Raw genomic sequence first — 17,416 nt, 5'->3', positions numbered from 1 at the left:
CAGTCTATTTCTCGAAAGCGTGTAATGTGAAAAAGAGAAAAACGAAAATATATGGATGACAATATTTAAAAGATGAAGATTTTACTTTTGAGAAATTGTCATTTTATGTATCTAGACGCTTTTCAACCACTGCTTTTAGAACTTTGCTGTGCTTCCTGAATCATTGTCAGTGTTATAAACTGGGTGTGGAAGTAGCGATCACTTTGTAGAGCAGTTGATAGACTGGAGCTGTTCAGACTACTCTTGTTATTTCTCAAATGCTTCCATCATTTTTTTCACGCTAGGACGCGAGTGTGCACATGTGTTTGGTTTTCGTTTCACTGATTTTCATTGAAGATTTGGGAATTAACGACGAAAGAATCAGTTGCCTCGGAAAGCAGAAGCTTTGGTTCTCAATGATCTTGAAGACACGCCCATGTAGAGCAGCGTGTGATGATTCGTACTATAAAAGACCAAGTGCTCAAAGTGACGTCTGCGTTTACCGTTGAAACTTTTCATCTCGGGCGCACTTTTAGAAAGCAAAGATGGAGCAGTTGTGTTGAACCACAATAAGACAGCCGAAAGCAGAGTGGCGCAGTGAAGCGTGCTGGGCCCATAACCCAGAGGTCGATGGATTGAAACTGTTCTCTGCTATGTGCATTTCAAGCATGACTGATAAGCACACCATCAGGTTCACCATCATCTTTAATGAAGTGCATCCCTGAGTGCATTTGACCCACCAGCCCTTTGTTTAACAGAAGGACACGTTACTGTTGCTTGTCCTTTCTGGGGGCGCTGTGGGGTAGGTTCCTAACACCCCCGCCACACGTTGTGTGTTCGAATCCAGCTGGAGCCGCAACTCACGTGTTTGTAGTTAAATAAAATACTGTCATTTTCCTGCTAGCTGGTAGTATTTCTTTTGCACTGACCAAGAGTAACCAAGAACTTCATTTCATCTTTCGCAGGCTGTAATCTACAGAAAAGGAACTGAATACACTTCTGTTGTTTTTCTCCATTTTTTCGTTAAAAGGAGGAAAATCACTGGCATTTTCCTGCGGTATTTCTTCTGTCCTGATCAGCAAGACTTGTATTTTATCTTTCATAAGTTGTTTGAATTTCTTGAAGTTCAGAAACAACTTGTTCCAGAAAACAAATGAACACTTGCTTCAAAGTAAATCAAGACGTATGTCTCTCTCGCTGTGTGTGCTCTTATCTGTCCATCTCTCTTTCCTCTTCTCTCACTCTGGCAGTCTGTGCAGAGTATCTGAAGGGGATGTAACACCACTTGGCAAAGAAGAAAAATTCTCAGAGGCAGAATAAAAAATCATTATTCTCTTCTCAGTCAGATTCACACTCAGACAGAAGCTCAATGCTGTACTGCTCTCTATCCTCACAATCCAGAACCAGAAGATATTCAGACAATCAGTGCTGCTACATGAACAATATCAGACAGAACAGCCTGGACTCAAGTCACATTTTCCCCATTTCTCCTTTCTCCCAGCCCTCTTAGAGACATAAAAGAGCTCCTGGTTCTCCTCTCTGTGAACTGGGCCCAGGGGTCACTGATCTGGCAGCTGTGGGCTCTGTTCCAGGGCAGAAGCAAGAAGCTTTTATTAACTCTTTCCAGAACTTCCAGCCCTTCAGTATTACTTTCTTTACTGTATATCAGCCTCCAAACATGATTTTTAAGTGTTTTATAACACAAGTGATTGTGGAATTATTTTTGTATTTATGTTATTAACACCAGTATTGACACTCTGATCAGTATATTGATTATTAGTAGCCAAAGGCCGATGGTCGTGACTAAAATAGTGACCAGTTGACCAGTCTGTAGCTCTGAGCAGTGGGACTCAGATCACGCAGAAGAAGATCTGTCTGTGTGTGATTCCACACCAGCCCTGGGATTCAGCTGCTCTCACAAGTGTCTCACAGACAGTCTTATAAATGTACAATTAGATGAAGTCTTGTTACAGTTATAAAGTTAAGTGAAATAATCAGATTACCTATAGAAGTGAGAGCTTGGTGGAAATAAAACCAGTATACACCTCCAGGATCAGGAGTCTGATCCTCTTGGCTCTTTTACTCTGAAGATTCGTGTAAAACCCTTAAAAGCGCTTATTTCAGGGACTTGTGCTCGTTCTCTACTGCTCCACACGGGTACGCTTTGTAACGCATTAATCTGTGAAGTAAACTATTTTTTTTCTGTTTAATAATTTTCATTCCTCGGTTTGTCGCTCTCCTTCTCCAACTGTTATAAATCGCCTCTCTTCACAGCCCGGTTTAGTTTTTTTGGAGATGTTATATTTGTATGAAAACCAGGAGTCTCCTCCAGCAGAGATGCGCTATTTTTTAAAACTTTTTTTATTAAACGTATAGAATTTACAAATTTAACTACAACCAGAAGATTAAGAAACATGTACAAGAGAAAAAAACACAACAGAAAAAAAAACATATAACCACCAGAGGTAATGAAGTAAATTATGTGATCAAATTGTATTTTTACATATATCATGTTTTCCTTGCTTTATTATTTCTCTGTTATTTATAGAATTTAAATAGTGTTTCAACATGCATGCGTTTCCTGTATAAAATAAAAATCAGCACTCACTTTTTTACAAAACAAAAAATAACGCTTTTCTTTTTGCAACATTTCGAGTACCTCTAGCATTCATGAAAAAGACACACAAAAGCAGCAGAGATGCGCTCTGCTCTGTCAGAATAAGCGCTGTGACGTCACAGACACCAGCACGGAGCGCACGGAGAAGAGTTATTGATCACTTATCTATCGACAACCAATTATTTAAACTGAAGAACCGTAGAAAAATCGATTAACTTCACCGATTGGTGAGTACTGATTCTTTTCTTGACCCTGTTTAAGTATCTAGAAAACAGTTAATAAAGACTGTATCAACCATAGTGCGTTTAGGGTTAATAATGTTCAATCCGAAATTAAACAATGATTATTCATATTATTATTTAGGTAACTGTATCCTAGAGCTAGAAAATGATATTTCAAGTTCATAAATGTATGTAAGTAACAGTTTAAATGCATTTTTCCAGTGTTTATAAATCATAAGAATGGTAACCACGGCGACAGGCGCCTCGTCACTGCACGCGTCTAAGTGTCTCGCATTTGTCACAGAGAGCGGTGTGACGTCACGAGCAGCAACTAATACTAATATCAGTGTCTTCATGTTAATATTAGTGAGATTACAACTGGTAGTTTTAATGCTAGTATTCATGTGAGTATTAATGACAGTGGCACTGATTGTTTTAGTTTTAATGTTCATATTCATGTTAATATTAATTATAATTATAGTGTTACTGTTGTAGTATTAGTAGTATTTATATTTGTGTTATAGTGTATCTGTAGGTAAATGAGTTTGTGGTATCTGTGCGTGTGTGGGTGCGTTTCTGGAAGTGTGTGGTGTCTGTGTGTGTGGGCTGTGTGTGTGTGAGTGTGTAGGTATGTGTCTGTGAGCTTGTTGTGTCTGTTAGTGTGTGAGCGTGTGGGGTCTCTGAGTGTTTGGTGTCTATAAGTGTGTGTCTATGAGTATGCATAGTGTCTATTTGTTTCTGTGAATGCATGCCTGAGAATGTGTGTGTATGGTTTGTGTCCGTGAGTGTGTGGTGTCTGTCAGTGTGTAGTTTTATATTTGTAAGTGTATGTGTGGGCATGTCTGTCTGTGTGTGTAATGTCTATGTGAGTATTAATGATGATAGCATTACTGATAATTTTAGTTTTAATGCTAGTATTTATGTAATATATGTGATACTTATAGTGTTAGTTTCAGAGTATTAACACTCATCATCATCATGTTAGTTTTCATGAGAGTATTACTGTTATTATAAGTATTATTAGTCTAGTAGTAGTTTTTGTCAGTGTTAGTAACAATGATAGTGTACGTTTTGGTGATTGTGTTACTGTTGTAATATTAGCAGTATCTGCATTAGTGTTAGTGTCACGCCCTCTGCAGCCAGAGGGCGCTCCTTCTCTGTCCTGTCCCTAGTTTCCGGTCTGCTGTCCTTCCTGTCCCTCTCTTCCTTGGGCTATATATTTCCGGGTCTTGCACTCTGTCCTGGCTCAGCAATGACCTTCGGATGTCCTGAGACCCGCCTAGCACCAGGGCGCCCCACGTCCGCTCCCTGAGGGCATAGGTTTCTATACGGCATTCCTGAACTCTTTGCACTAATGAGCCCGGGCCTTTTTCCCGTCTCGCCGCTACGCATATGGGTCTTGTTCTGCTCTCCTGCTCCCCACGGTTAGTCCCTTTGGACGTCCGTGACAGTTAGTTATAGTGTGTCTGTACCTAAGAGTGTATGTAGGTGTCTATGTGCGTATATAGTGTCTATTTGTGTATCTGTGAGTCTGTGAGTGTATATATGTGAGTGTGTGAGTGTCTTATTGTGTGTATAAATGTGTGATGTGTCTGTGAGTGTAAATGTGTGTGAGAGTGTAGGTGTACAGTATATCTGTCAGTGTGTGTGAATGTGTGTGTAGGTGGGCTTGGGTTCCACTGATGTGTCTGACAGAAGTGACCCATCAACAGGTGTTGAGTTCCAGAGCCGCTTGCAAATAAAAACACTTTCTAGAGTCCAGGCCAACTTCCAGAGAGCTGTGAGTTCTCTGTTTTTATCAGTATTAGTAATAATGACAGAAGTAATTCCCACGCAAATGATTATTAACCAAGACAGACATCAGAAAATATTGCCTTTGCAATGATGTCACTCCTCTTCTTCATGAATTTTCTTTAATGACAGGACATTTCTCTGTCTGAGCGCCTGCTGCAAATAGTGTGACTAGCCATTTCTCTCCAATATTTTCTAGTTCAGTTATTTATCGCATATGGAATATTATTCTCATTAAGAATATTTTACCTGCAAAGTCACAGTGAAACTACTACGGCGAATGAAAGTTTTATGGGTGGAAAACATTCAAAAGACTTAATGCTCCAGGGAAGGTTTGAACACACAACCTCATTATAACTCCACTGTGCACAGCTATATGCATACCACACACTGACCAACTGTGCCACTGGACCTCCGTAAGGCAGGCTCCTACACTGATTGTAAAACTGGCACAAACGTAGGGCGAAACAGGGTTTTGGCTGTGGATATATCTCCCCATGGGGGAAAGGGACAGTAAAATAGTAAGGTAAATAAAAGATACTGAAATATACAGTATGTGCTCACTGTAATGTAGGAAGAGGTGGTCAACAAGCAAAACAGCTTTGTGGATAATGTGAAGTGACATTGTTTTGTGTCAATTAGCCCACGAATTGTGCTTCATGTGCCTTAAGCTGTGCAATTTGTATGGTTGTTGAATGAGATTGGTTTCTTCACAAGCCCGGTCAATTGCCAGAGGAGAGCTTTCCGACACACACCTTCATGAAGACTCTCTTTAAGATGATTACACCTTTCATTGTCAAGTCGCCTCCTTTGCATACAATAGTAGCATCAACACTAAGAGAAAGGATGAGAAATGGCATTTATCAAATGATTGCAGTGTTTGTTTGATGAGGATCCTTGTGTGCTGAACTGGCCTCTGGAGAAGTGTAGTGCAGTAAAGGAGAAGATTTGTGTCACTCAAGGCTGTAACGGAACAGAACAATACAATTACAATACTTTTATGAGAGTAAATAATACTGGTGCATCACAGTCCTTATAATGGTGAAAACAGGAGCAACTTCTCTACAGTTTTGACTGAAGTATTTAAACAGCAAGAAATAATATCACTATGCAATTAATTAATGCAATTGAGCTCCTCTAAATGTTCTAGTCTGATGAAACAATGTATAGAATTAGGTGACAATATCAGAATTCATTCAAATACACAAGATTAATTTTCAGCAGCAAAAATACACTTGAAAATATTTTACAAGAAAGAAACCTTACATTCATCTTAATCAACATTCACCCTCTACATTAGCAGAGAACAGTAGGACAGTTAGTTTGTGTCACTGGACACTCTGTCACAGAGGCTGATCTCTTCAGACTTCAATGAGTCTTCCAACTTGTCGTAGCTGTTGAAGAAGCACCTGTTGAATCTCAACCGAGATTTCCTGAGAAATCATTCAGCGAGCGATTCCTCCCTCTGGACTCTGCACTGAGCTGAAAGCTGTGCGAATTCCTCACTGTATGTCCTGTACTGTTACATGCGCTCTTGTGTAGATTATCTACTTGGAGAAATGTGACAGGAACACATCGAACTTTTTCCATATGTGAAGGAAAATGCTAAAGAGCCTGAAAACTTTGAACATTTAAGTTTGCGTGCTTTATATACTGTATATTCTTTACTATACTTTACTTTACATACGTGGGGTGGAGCAGTGGCTCTGTGGCTCAGGATCTGTGCCTGTGGTTGGAAGGTTGCTTGTTCAAATCCCTCTGCCAGAAGAGGAATCCTACTTCACTGGGCTCCTGAGCAAGGCCCTTAACCCCAACTGCTCCAGGGCACCATACAATGGCAGATCCTGTGCTCTGACCCCAGGCTCTCTCCTTATCTGTGTGTCTCATGGAGAGCAAGCTGGGGTATACAAAAAGATAATTCCTAATGCAATAAATTGTAAAGGGTTAATAAAGTGATGTTATTATTATTATTCCTTACAGCAGAGCAAACAAATTGTTACAAAAAACACCAGCTAATGTCCACCAGCGGAATTCACATTAATATACTGTAAAGTGCTGTTACTTGGGAGTGTTAATCTACCGATAAATTAAGCAAATGGCATTTATAGTAACAATCTGTAACAGATCTTTTCAGTTCGTTGCTGTTCCTCTGACTTGGTGAGCCTTTGGAATTTTAAAACAGCTTTTTGCTTGCTTCTCATGTTGTCTGTGTACCAGTTCATTAAGAGCCGCACTATCACTGTGTCGTGTGTGGTCCTACAGAACTACACAGCTATCTACTGGAGTCGTCTTCTGTCCATTGCAGTTGAGAACAGATTTAATACGGAGCTGCGCAGAAATTTCTGCGGCAAATATCGCTGCAGAACTAGCCCGTGCACAACAACGAAGAGAAAAAGAAATACCAAACGGTTGCCCATAAGAGGGAAAAATAGAAATTAATTGTTCAAACAATTACAACACTCGTCCTCTTACAGTGGTCTCATGTTATTTTTCTTGCCATAAGAACAGTGGGATTGTTCAACTGTATTGTTCCCCAAATGGTTGAATAGTAATAATAATGATAATAATAGTGGTGGTAGCTGATCGTTCTTGTCCGTGGCCGAGTGACCTGTGTGAATACAGTATGTTGATTTATTCTCCTCAATGCATCGCTTTAGCAATTCAAAGAGTGTGGGTTTTAACCCATTCAGTGCTTATTTCAACTAACGCCATGTTCCTTTTTCTAGGTCTTCAAATAGTTTACAATGTAGAGGTATCTTTAGTAATAAGAAAAAAGCTGCACCTCGGAGATCCATCTCACTAAAGCAGACTTCTTAAAGTGCACTTATGAGCTGTAGAACCAGAAGGAGTTCTCTCTCCTGGATATTAAACATGCAGATAATGAAATCAGTGATTTTTGATTTCTGCAACCTTCCAATAAATACATCTAAGACATGTAAAAAACTCATTGTGCAGCTCCAGTGGCACAGTTTGTCAGTGCATCATACTTATATAGCAGTACATAGTGGAGTCATGCTGAGGTTGTGAGTTCAAGCCTGTGGCAGTTTTGCCTGTGATTTCAGCTGTGGAAACTTTCTGTTGGATTTAGGTTGGTTCTTCTGTTACTTTTTCCGCTCGATGGAGCTTTATTAATGCAGGTACATCTGCTTCCTCGGCATTTTATTTTATCGCTGCTCACAAACCAACATACTGCAGACACCTCTGATACTGTCACTGCTTGTGGGCCACGTGTTCCTGCTGTCAGCCTGCTATACCATGCTCATGCGCGTCTAGAAACATTACTGCTCTAGGACAAGAGCGAACGACTAAACGAAATCGCACCCACTTTGAAAAAATCACGTTTGACAAACCATAGGATGAATAAGAATGGGATTCTTTTGTTGTTTGAGTACATAAATCAAAGACACTACGTTCAGCATATTCACATCAGGCACTCGGACAGAGATAAACCCAGAGAAATCTTCTCACATTTTAATCTGTAACTGCAGGATTCAACAAATTGTTAATTATCTCAACTTCACTTACAATTTTTAAACAATTTACAAAGCCCACAGTGGATGACATTTGGTTCCGGCACACATCAGTTGCTTGGAATATCATTGTAATATTTAATTTGCTTTCCCGTCACACCACTTTTATTAATAATGAAGTTTATCAATACACGTTTGTTTAAAACATGTCATTTATTATTGATACAGTTTCATTCTGTCTTTATTAGGAGCTGTATCAGAGCTAATGCATGTAAAGCCTTAAGTATGTGATAGTGAGAGTTCAGTTATCCCAGGGAGTGAAGAGAACCGAAATTTAGTAAATCCATATTTTAATAGAGTGTAAATCTTCAAAGTGTTCTGTCACTTCAAAAGCAAATTACAGGAGCAGGGATTGAAGCCACATAGACATTTGCTTATTGGGCTTAAGACCAACACCTTAACCACTCAGCCATCCCGAAAAACAGTTTCAGCTCTTTGTTACACAGTTCATTGAATATATATGTTCATTGAATATATTAATTTAATATATTTGTTATATTTTTGAATGGAATGGGACTGTACACTGGTGGTTCCCAGGGGAAAACAGGGTTATTGAGCCATTGGGTATTCTGAGAATAAATTGGGTGGGTGAATGTAACCGTGTGGTAAAGTAAAACAGTCTTCTTAGATGAAGCGCTACAGATGCAGCCCCTGAAAGTGTATAAGTGTATTTATAGTACTGCTGACGCAAATGGAGCCTCTACATCAGACCGAAATGCGATGTGTTTGCTTAGTTGTGCATAGGATCTCCTCATGAATCTGTCTCATTCATCAGTGGAAATAGAAGCCGTCACTGTAAACTCGGACATGATGTTCCGCAGATGTACAGTGTGCCTTTCCTCTTGTTGTATTCAAGAGTACTCACTGTGTGAGCTCCTCACTGTGTTTCCTTTTCTTTTCCTGTGATTATCTATGTGGAGTGTGGTGACAAAATAGTCTTGAACATTTTCGGTTTGTGAAAGGAAACGCTAAAGAAAATACAAGTGATTAACTTTTAAAATATCAACAGTACAGCTAGAAGAGTGGAAGATAAAATACGATTTATAATTAAATTCACAATACACAAACGCCCGAACAGGGACTTGAACCCTGGACCCTCAGATTAAAAGTCTGATGCTCTACCGACTGAGCTATCCAGGCTCTGGACAGTGAATGACACTGTCGTGATCCTCGGAAGTCACATGTCTCTTCTTGTGCCAAAGCGCAGTCAAGTACAGTACCTGACCCGTCTGGAATGTCTACTGACAGACTTTATCCAGAAGCGACGGCACCACTCCCAGTAGAATGAGTGAGAAATACAGCATGACATGGGGAGGTAAGGGGCTCCCACAATTCATCTTTCCTCACATTACTGATTTTTTCAATAGCATTTTGACCTTTTTTCACATTCAGATTTTTTCGCATTTAATAAGATCTTTTAATCAACAACATTAAGAACGAAAACAAATGGAACATTTTTTGGAACAACAATTAAAAAAACTTTCAATGCCTTGGTTCTATAAGTGTGCACACTTTTTTGTTAAAAATTAAAAAACATTTTGTTAAAATTCAATAAATAGTCTATCAGCAGCAAGAAATTATTCTGAAAGTAAGATTTTTTATATCATAAACTGTAAGACACAAAGAGAGTTTACAGGTCGTATCCTTCGCTTTGTCTTTTAAATTAAGCGTTCGGGATTCAAACCTGTGTTCGGACCGTTGTGTTTCTTGAATTTCTTGTAATCATCAAATGTCGTTGTTTGGTCCATCAGTTTTTTTCTCGGTTGTACAATGGAATTCACGCAGTTTTCAGCTCAGTGTGGAGTCCAGGGGTAGGACTCGCTCACTGTATGATCTCTCAAGAAATCCCGGGTGAGATTCAAAAGGTGTCTTCTTCAACAGCCACGACACGTCTGAAGACCTCTGGATTTCCTGAATATGACATAAAATTAGTTCAAATCATTTGGTAGTTAACAGAACTAAATGCTTTAGAGGTACATTTAAAACAGCAGAGCAACACCGTAGCACTTCGAGTGTGCCTGAGTTTAATTGTGTGAACTTGGCTCTCTATTAACATGAGCAAAGAGTTCACATTCAACAGAAGATTGCAATGTGAGCACAGAAATATAAAGCACCTGGAGATGCCGGGACCTCATACATGCAAAGCATGCACTCTACCACTGAGGTATATCCCCAACAGACTTATTAACGGAACTGAGATGTGCTGATGCTCACTGAACACAATCCACCACTAACGAAGGATGCCTGCAGTTTCCCACTTTTGTGTTTCCTCTACTACAGAGTAAATTTATAGGAATGAAGAAATAAGGAAGGAAAAATAACCGCATCGAAGCTTCCAGAGATTGGTTAAAATGAATCCGTTATTTTTATATCCAGTCACACGGGCGACGATGATTGATTTATCGACGGGGAGTGCTTTTTTACCTCCTCACTCGACTACCTTGATTAAACTATGCATAGAACAACAGCAGTACAGATGATTTTCATGGACCGACTTGTTTTGTACAACTTGAGTGATAAAGTCCTGTCTGCAAATATTGTAGAAGAACGAAAAAGGGAGAAACAACGCTCCAACCACATGAATGGTAACAGGAAGGATCATGTTATTTAATATGTCCTTTGGAGATCCCTTGTCAACGCACACAGGTGTTAGAGCTGGACAAATAATTGATAGTGGTGTTTGTAAACAATCATGAAACATGTTATTTCTAAACCAGGAAGAAAGGAGCAGACTTAAACTTTAAGAGACAGAAACAACACCTTATCACAGCTAACATTAATTAAAATGACATCACAATAAAAGAGCGGAGCCTTGAGTGAATCAAATTAGTTTTCATTGGACGTCTGTCTCTTCATAACTTTGTAGGTGAGTGGGAGGATTGCGGAAATGTGCCGGTGTTTCTCAGAAGTGCGTTGGTGGTATAGGTACCTTCTAAATAATTGAGTCGGGTTTGAATCCCGGTAAGTGCATCCCCAAATCTTTTCAAGAAAATCTGTGATCCGGTAACATATCTTTTGAAACTAGCATTCAAGGTAGGATACGTGTTCTTAAATACCAAAAAACTCTACAAGGAAAAAGCAGATCTCTGTACACAAGACGGCAGTGCGATCTTAGAATTCCTGTGTTGTTAATGGATTCAGACTCCTTCTCAGAGGTCTTTGCTCGCAGAATAACTTTGCAGCTGAGGAAGAGCACCCCGGAAAATACCAAACACAACCAGCGAGCGTGTTGGTTGCTCTTGCTCTTAATGCAAGAGCTGTTTTTTTTAATCATTATTAACCAAAAGCAGCAGCACAGGTAGGTCGCATTTGTGATTATGTCACTTCTCTGCTTCAGCAAGGTCAATAAAAGACTCTGAAAGTAGTAAAACAAAACTGAACTCAAAATCATATTAGGAATTCTGAGCGATATATCCATACAGGTAATCCAATAAGAATGTTGAAATATTTGAATATCATCTCTCTATATATTTCGCTGCTTTTTACCAGGAGTAAAACTATTGGATTGAAGGAATGCTAACCGCTGGGTTAAAATGTATTGTTGTTATTTGGAGAAATCTGTAAACTCGTGATCTTATATGTTTTAAAAGACAGCACAGGAAAAAACGACAGTGCTGACTATTTTCCGGAGACGGAGCACTGATGACCTATATGAGCTGATTGATAAAGCCCACCCAGTGAATACTCTAGCAGAACGTCAAAGAACATTCACCTCTGTATCTAAAGAAACCACAGGAACAACATCAGGAAGCACAATCAATTCCCCTTTTAATTTTTTCCTGTAAGGTATGCAATGTGAATTCATGAAGTTAATCCTCTGATCTCTTTTGAGCACGAACAAAGTATTTCTGATGGAGCGCTATGTTCAAAGATAAGCTATTACCCCTGCCAACGATTCGGCGTGAAGAATTAAAAGTTTCACAGACAAAAGCAGCTCACCACCACAGCCAATAGTAAATGTACTTGCCAGTACACTATCATGTGCACTGCCTCAAAAGTGATCTCGGCAGATGTTGTTCCCTACATAAAGCTGAACGTGCCAAAGAGAATTTCTGTTGAGAAAACAAAATATTTTTTCTGCCTTGATGTTAAGCCTGTCTTTTAGAAAGTCTATCTCTAAACACCTCCTGCAGCCTAACAAAAAGCGCTTTTACTGATCGTATTGCAGGTCTTAAAACACTAACATTTGGCAGCGGTGAGATTCGAACCCACGCCTCCAGAGAGACTGGAGCCTAAAATCCAGCGCCTTAGACCGCTCGGCCACGCTACCTTCCTCCATATCCATCTTCCTCACATTGCTGGTTTGGAAAATGCCGAGGGCTTCAGCTCTTGTCGTCGGATCTAATGATATCATGACATGTGGAAGTGACTGCACCTTCATCTTCCGAGATGCTTTCAATAGCACAAATGCTACTTTCACCGGCACAAACAGCAATAACAAAAGAGGTGGGTCTCATCCTTTGTGCTGTTTGTAGGGGCGCAACTCTATGTCGATCTACTGACTTGAAGAGCAAAAATCAAAATCCTCTGCTATTACTGTTGCTTTTTTCATAGTTTCTTTAAATCCTTCATTTGAACATAGATTTTGAAGGATATTGATGATAATACCACATAAATTGTGGTTTTCTTGTGATCGCCAATTTTTTTCAAATACCAGCCTTTTTTACAGTTCCTTGCGTGTTTCAGAAGGTATAATAGCCCCCCTTGCATCCTCAGCTAACATATTTTAAAATTACAATAGATTATACAGCATGCATGTTTACATTTATATTAAAATTAAAGTAAATATACCAGAATACATACAGTGCTAACCCAATAATTCTTGTCAGGTTCTCCAACAAATCTGCATTGTTATTCTAACATGTTTCAGCTGAGGGTGCAACAGGAGTATAAATGAATTTTCCCACCAGCCATTCAAAGACCAAATTCCATGAGTGAACATTATTTTCACAGAAGTTGCCGGCATTGGACTTTGCCGGTGGTAATGAATTATGTGCACAACTGTTGTAGTAGTTCCTTCTTGAAATTCGACACGTGCAAAGCACTCGTAATATCATAGGTGTTAAAGTTCGCTGAGTCTATTCGAGTCATGGTGTGTATCCCTGCCTATCATTGGGAGACGGGTAGCTTTTTTACACTCAGATTCCAATCTTCAATGTTTTGTGTGAGAGCTTACATAACTTTCATTTTCTCACATTTTCTGACGACTGTTCCAAAGGGGCACCCTGTCAATTCTGAATACTTTTCAAAAATCTGCCTGCATGTTTGATTATTGTCATTTCATTTCGAAAAAGTACAATATTGATCATAACTAAAGAAAATAATGATCACGAACAAAAAAGGGATAAAGATGCGAGTAGATCTTGAATCACAGCTGGGTGACACGGGCTTCTGTTCTGATATGGTTGTACGAGAAACAGGAGGAATCGCCAATCTCCTATAGAACATGAGTTGAATCAGGAGTGAGACATTTCGTATACTCTTGCATATGTCAACGCCTGACCTACATCGTAAAACTAAATTAAAAACTAACATTAAGTTGACAGACATTCATTTATATACAAACAAGAGACAGACCAAGTAATAATTCTACATTAGGTCAGGTGGGTAAACCTGAACTAACTAACTAATAAACCTATTAATAATTTTACATTAACGTCTCCTACACTAACGTGACCAGACTAATTGACATGGTCTGATTCAGAGCCTGTGCAGTTCGTGCTAATTAAAACAAGGACAGTTCTGATCCCTCATCACCGAACTGAGCACAAGTTCAGCTGTTCTCCAGTTTTGTTACGTATGGTTTTTCATTGCAATTGAGTTCAGAGCTGGAGCTGATCTCCAGACAGTACAGTGTTTTGGGTAAGTTGTCGAAATTCGCATGAGGCTGCAGACAACTTACCCAAAGTGTTTTCTATAGCTTTCAGGTGCAGTTCATTTATATAAAAGAATGTAAGTGGTATAAACTCAACAAGCCAGACGGCAGTCGAACCTATAATTTTCTGATGCGAGGCCTGACGTGTTACTCATTACGTCACTGACCCTGCTATTGAAGGGCTAAAAAAACACGTTTTCTACATTTTTGTCTGTTTAAAAATCACTCTAAAAAAGACAAAGGGTTTGTGTGTCGTGCTAAAATTCCGCTTCATTTCGAACGCAAATAAAAATCGTTTTGTTCCAAGAAATCATACATTTGTCACATCCTTCATACTATACTTCTCTCTTGTATTAGTAAAGCATTTTGATTTAAACTGAACAATATATGAATGGTTTCATCTATACACTTACACATAATAAGTATACGAATAAATACTTGGAAGAAGCCGCAGCTCAGGTATTAGAGAGATTTAAAATCAGATCGGAGGATTTAGAGTCCAGAGTGCAAACCAACAGCTGACACAGGTCTTTTATAGAAACGTTTTGATTTCCTCTACTTTGTCCCCGTGACGTCATTGTCCTGCTCGCAGCCGAGCCTGACACACGTCTGGTTTTTGTCGCTGGGCGCACACCCTGCGGTCCATGCGGGTCCTAATACCCCAGTACAATGACGGGAACACTAAACTGTAAACAGGTGCCGTCCTTCGGCTGAGACGTAAAACCGAGGTCCTGACTCTCTGTGATCATTCAGGAGAATGGTGGTGGTGGAGGGGAGTCCCTGTCACGCCCTCTGCAGCCAGAGGGCGCTCCTTCTCTGTCCTGTCCCTAGTTTCCGGTCTGCTGTCCTTCCTGTCCCTCTCTTCCTTGGGCTATATATTTCCGGGTCTTGCACTCTGTCCTCGCTCAGCATTGATGTTCGGATGTCCTGAGACCCGCCTAGCACCAGGGCGCCCCACGTCCGCTCCCTGAGGGCATAGGTTTCTATACGGCATTCCTGAACTCTTTACACTAATGAGCCCGGGCCTTTTTCCCGTCTCACCGCTACGCACGTCCGTGACAGAATGCTGAGCCACCTACTGACCCCGCGAGCGGCGTTTTTTTTTTTGTCTTGCCGCAGTTTTTTTTTCTTGTTCTCTGGGCTGTTTTTTTTTCAGTTCCTCTATTCTTATCACTGGATATCACTCCGATCTTCCGTGCCTGTGAGCGGGTCCTGTACCTGGCTTTCCTCGGGTAGATCACTCCGATATCAGTGATTGAATGTTGAGCTGGCTTGCCTATTCTTATTACTGGATATCACTCCGAGCTTCTGTGTCTGGAGCGGGTTCTCGTGCCTGGCTCTTCCTGGTCTTGCTCTCTCCGATATCAGTGATAGAATGGTAAGCTTTCTGCCGTTCCTCCATTCTTTTCGCTGGATATCACTCCGGGCATCTGTGTCTGTGAGCGGACTTCAGTCTGGCTTTCCTCAGGTTGTCCACTCCGATATCAGCGTTAGAATGTGAACGTGCCCATTTGCCGTTCCTCCATTCTTTTCGCTGGATATCACTCCGGGCATCTGTGTCTGTGAGCGGACTTCGGTCTGGCTTTCCTCAGGTTGTCCACTCCGATATCAGCGTTAGAATGTGAACGTGCCATTTGCCCAGTCTGCGGTATTTTTCCCCGGGATTTTTGTGTTTTTTTTCTTGTTTTTTGCCTTTTGTTTTGATTTTTTTCTTCCTGGTTTCCCCTCCTTTTTGGTCCCCCCTGCTCTCTGTGTCTCGGAACTTTGGTGCCTACCTGTTTTTGGTTCCTATCTGTCTTGTGTGGTTTGTCACCCTGGTCTTTCCCAGCTTTTTGTCTGTTGAGTTTGTGCTTGTGTACTTTTTTTGTTTTAAGTCTACGGAGCTTTTCTCTACCGCCCCTTCCTCCACCCAATAAAGATTTATACCCCGGAGGAAGGGGTAGCTCTCAGCCGTGGATTCCCGGAGGTTTCCTTTCAGTTAAATGAGGTTTTTCCTCCCCCCAGTGCTGTGCAGCTTATTTATTTGTTTGGGCGTCGGGAGCCGCCCATGAAGGGGGGGGGTACTGTCACGCCCTCTGCAGCCAGAGGGCGCTCCTTCTCTGTCCTGTCCCTAGTTTCCGGTCTGCTGTCCTTCCTGTCCCTCTCTTCCTTGGGCTATATATTTCCGGGTCTTGCACTCTGTCCTCGCTCAGCATTGATGTTCGGATGTCCTGAGACCCGCCTAGCACCAGGGTGCCCCACGTCCGCTCCCTGAGGGCATAGGTTTCTATACGGCATTCCTGAACTCTTTACACTAATGAGCCCGGGCCTTTTTCCCGTCTCGCCGCTACACATATGGGTCTTTTTCTGCTCTCCTGCTCCCCACGGTTAGTCCCTTTGGACGTCCGTGACAGTCCCCATTACCTGTAAAGCGCATTGAGTGGAGTATCCAGAACAGCGCTATATAAGTGTAAGCAATAATGATTATTATAATTATAATGTAAAATGCAATAAAAAAAATCAAACTTTGATTCAAAATAGATTAATGTAAAACTGATAAACCTAATGCTTTTTTCAGGGCTATATCTACTTTTTTTAAAAAGCGAAGTCTGTTGCGATTGTGAAAGTTAGAGAATGTGTTCCAGCGGGTGCCTTCATATCATGAGCGTCAGTCTCGCCCATAGCTGCGAGAAGGTTAAAAGCGCACAAGTGATCTGTAGACGATGTTCGGGGAAGAAATAATTCTGTTTTCAGCACAGGAAGTGAGAATGAGCTCAGCACGGCTCCCAGCAGAATCCATTCTGGTTTGGTTACTGTTAGACTGTGCGTCTGAGGCTCTTTGGATCGCAACGTAAAAAAAACAATTGCTCACATCGTGTGACTTCCACGACAGGAAGGAAAGATATCACTTTAAAAAATCAGAACTGAAGATTTGGATCCTGGGCCTAAACTTAAAAATAAACAGAGTTTAACGACAAATTGATTCCAGTTGTCAGATCACGTATACGCATACCTTAGCTTTGTGTAACAATCTGAAACTTTCAGGTACCATAAATAATATTATTGCTAAACATATGCCATTCTAATCTGCAAGCGACCAGAATATAGAATACAAATTTTTGAATAAAAATGCATTAAGTCCTGTTCCACACCTGCATGCTTTGGAAGCACTGGCCTACCTGTATCAAAATATCAGATTGTGTTTCTGCAACATTTCATGCACAGTACGCCATTTTTATCTAAAACAGTCACAACGAGGGCTTTACACGCAGTGTGGGGTATTTTCCCCTTTTATATTTTTGTCACTTTACATCGAACCTGTTATACTCCCAGAAGTGCACAGTAGCTTGTACTTAATAAAAATGTACAATTCACCGCTGATATAAACAGATGTGTGTCGTGTTTGCCTTTGTAAGCATTTGTT

The 17,416-nt window shown here is 40.5% G+C and overlaps 1 protein-coding gene and 1 non-coding gene across 2 annotated transcripts in view; both read right to left on the bottom strand.

Moving 5' to 3' along the window:
• The window catches only part of LOC148665564 (antigen WC1.1-like), a 589,159-nt gene that overhangs the window by 519,577 nt on the left and 52,166 nt on the right, over window positions 1-17,416 (bottom strand). The gene's annotated exons all lie outside the window — the stretch shown is intronic.
• trnak-uuu (transfer RNA lysine (anticodon UUU)) lies at window positions 9,206-9,278 on the bottom strand. The gene has a single exon. It is a non-coding gene; the product is annotated as a tRNA-Lys (tRNA).

The sequence above is a fragment of the Lepisosteus platostomus genome, chromosome 5 (assembly GCF_059453375.1).
Source record: "Lepisosteus platostomus isolate fLepPlt1 chromosome 5, fLepPlt1.hap1, whole genome shotgun sequence".
Lineage (NCBI taxonomy): Eukaryota > Metazoa > Chordata > Actinopteri > Semionotiformes > Lepisosteidae > Lepisosteus > Lepisosteus platostomus.
This window is presented reverse-complemented; position numbering and strand designations above follow the sequence as displayed.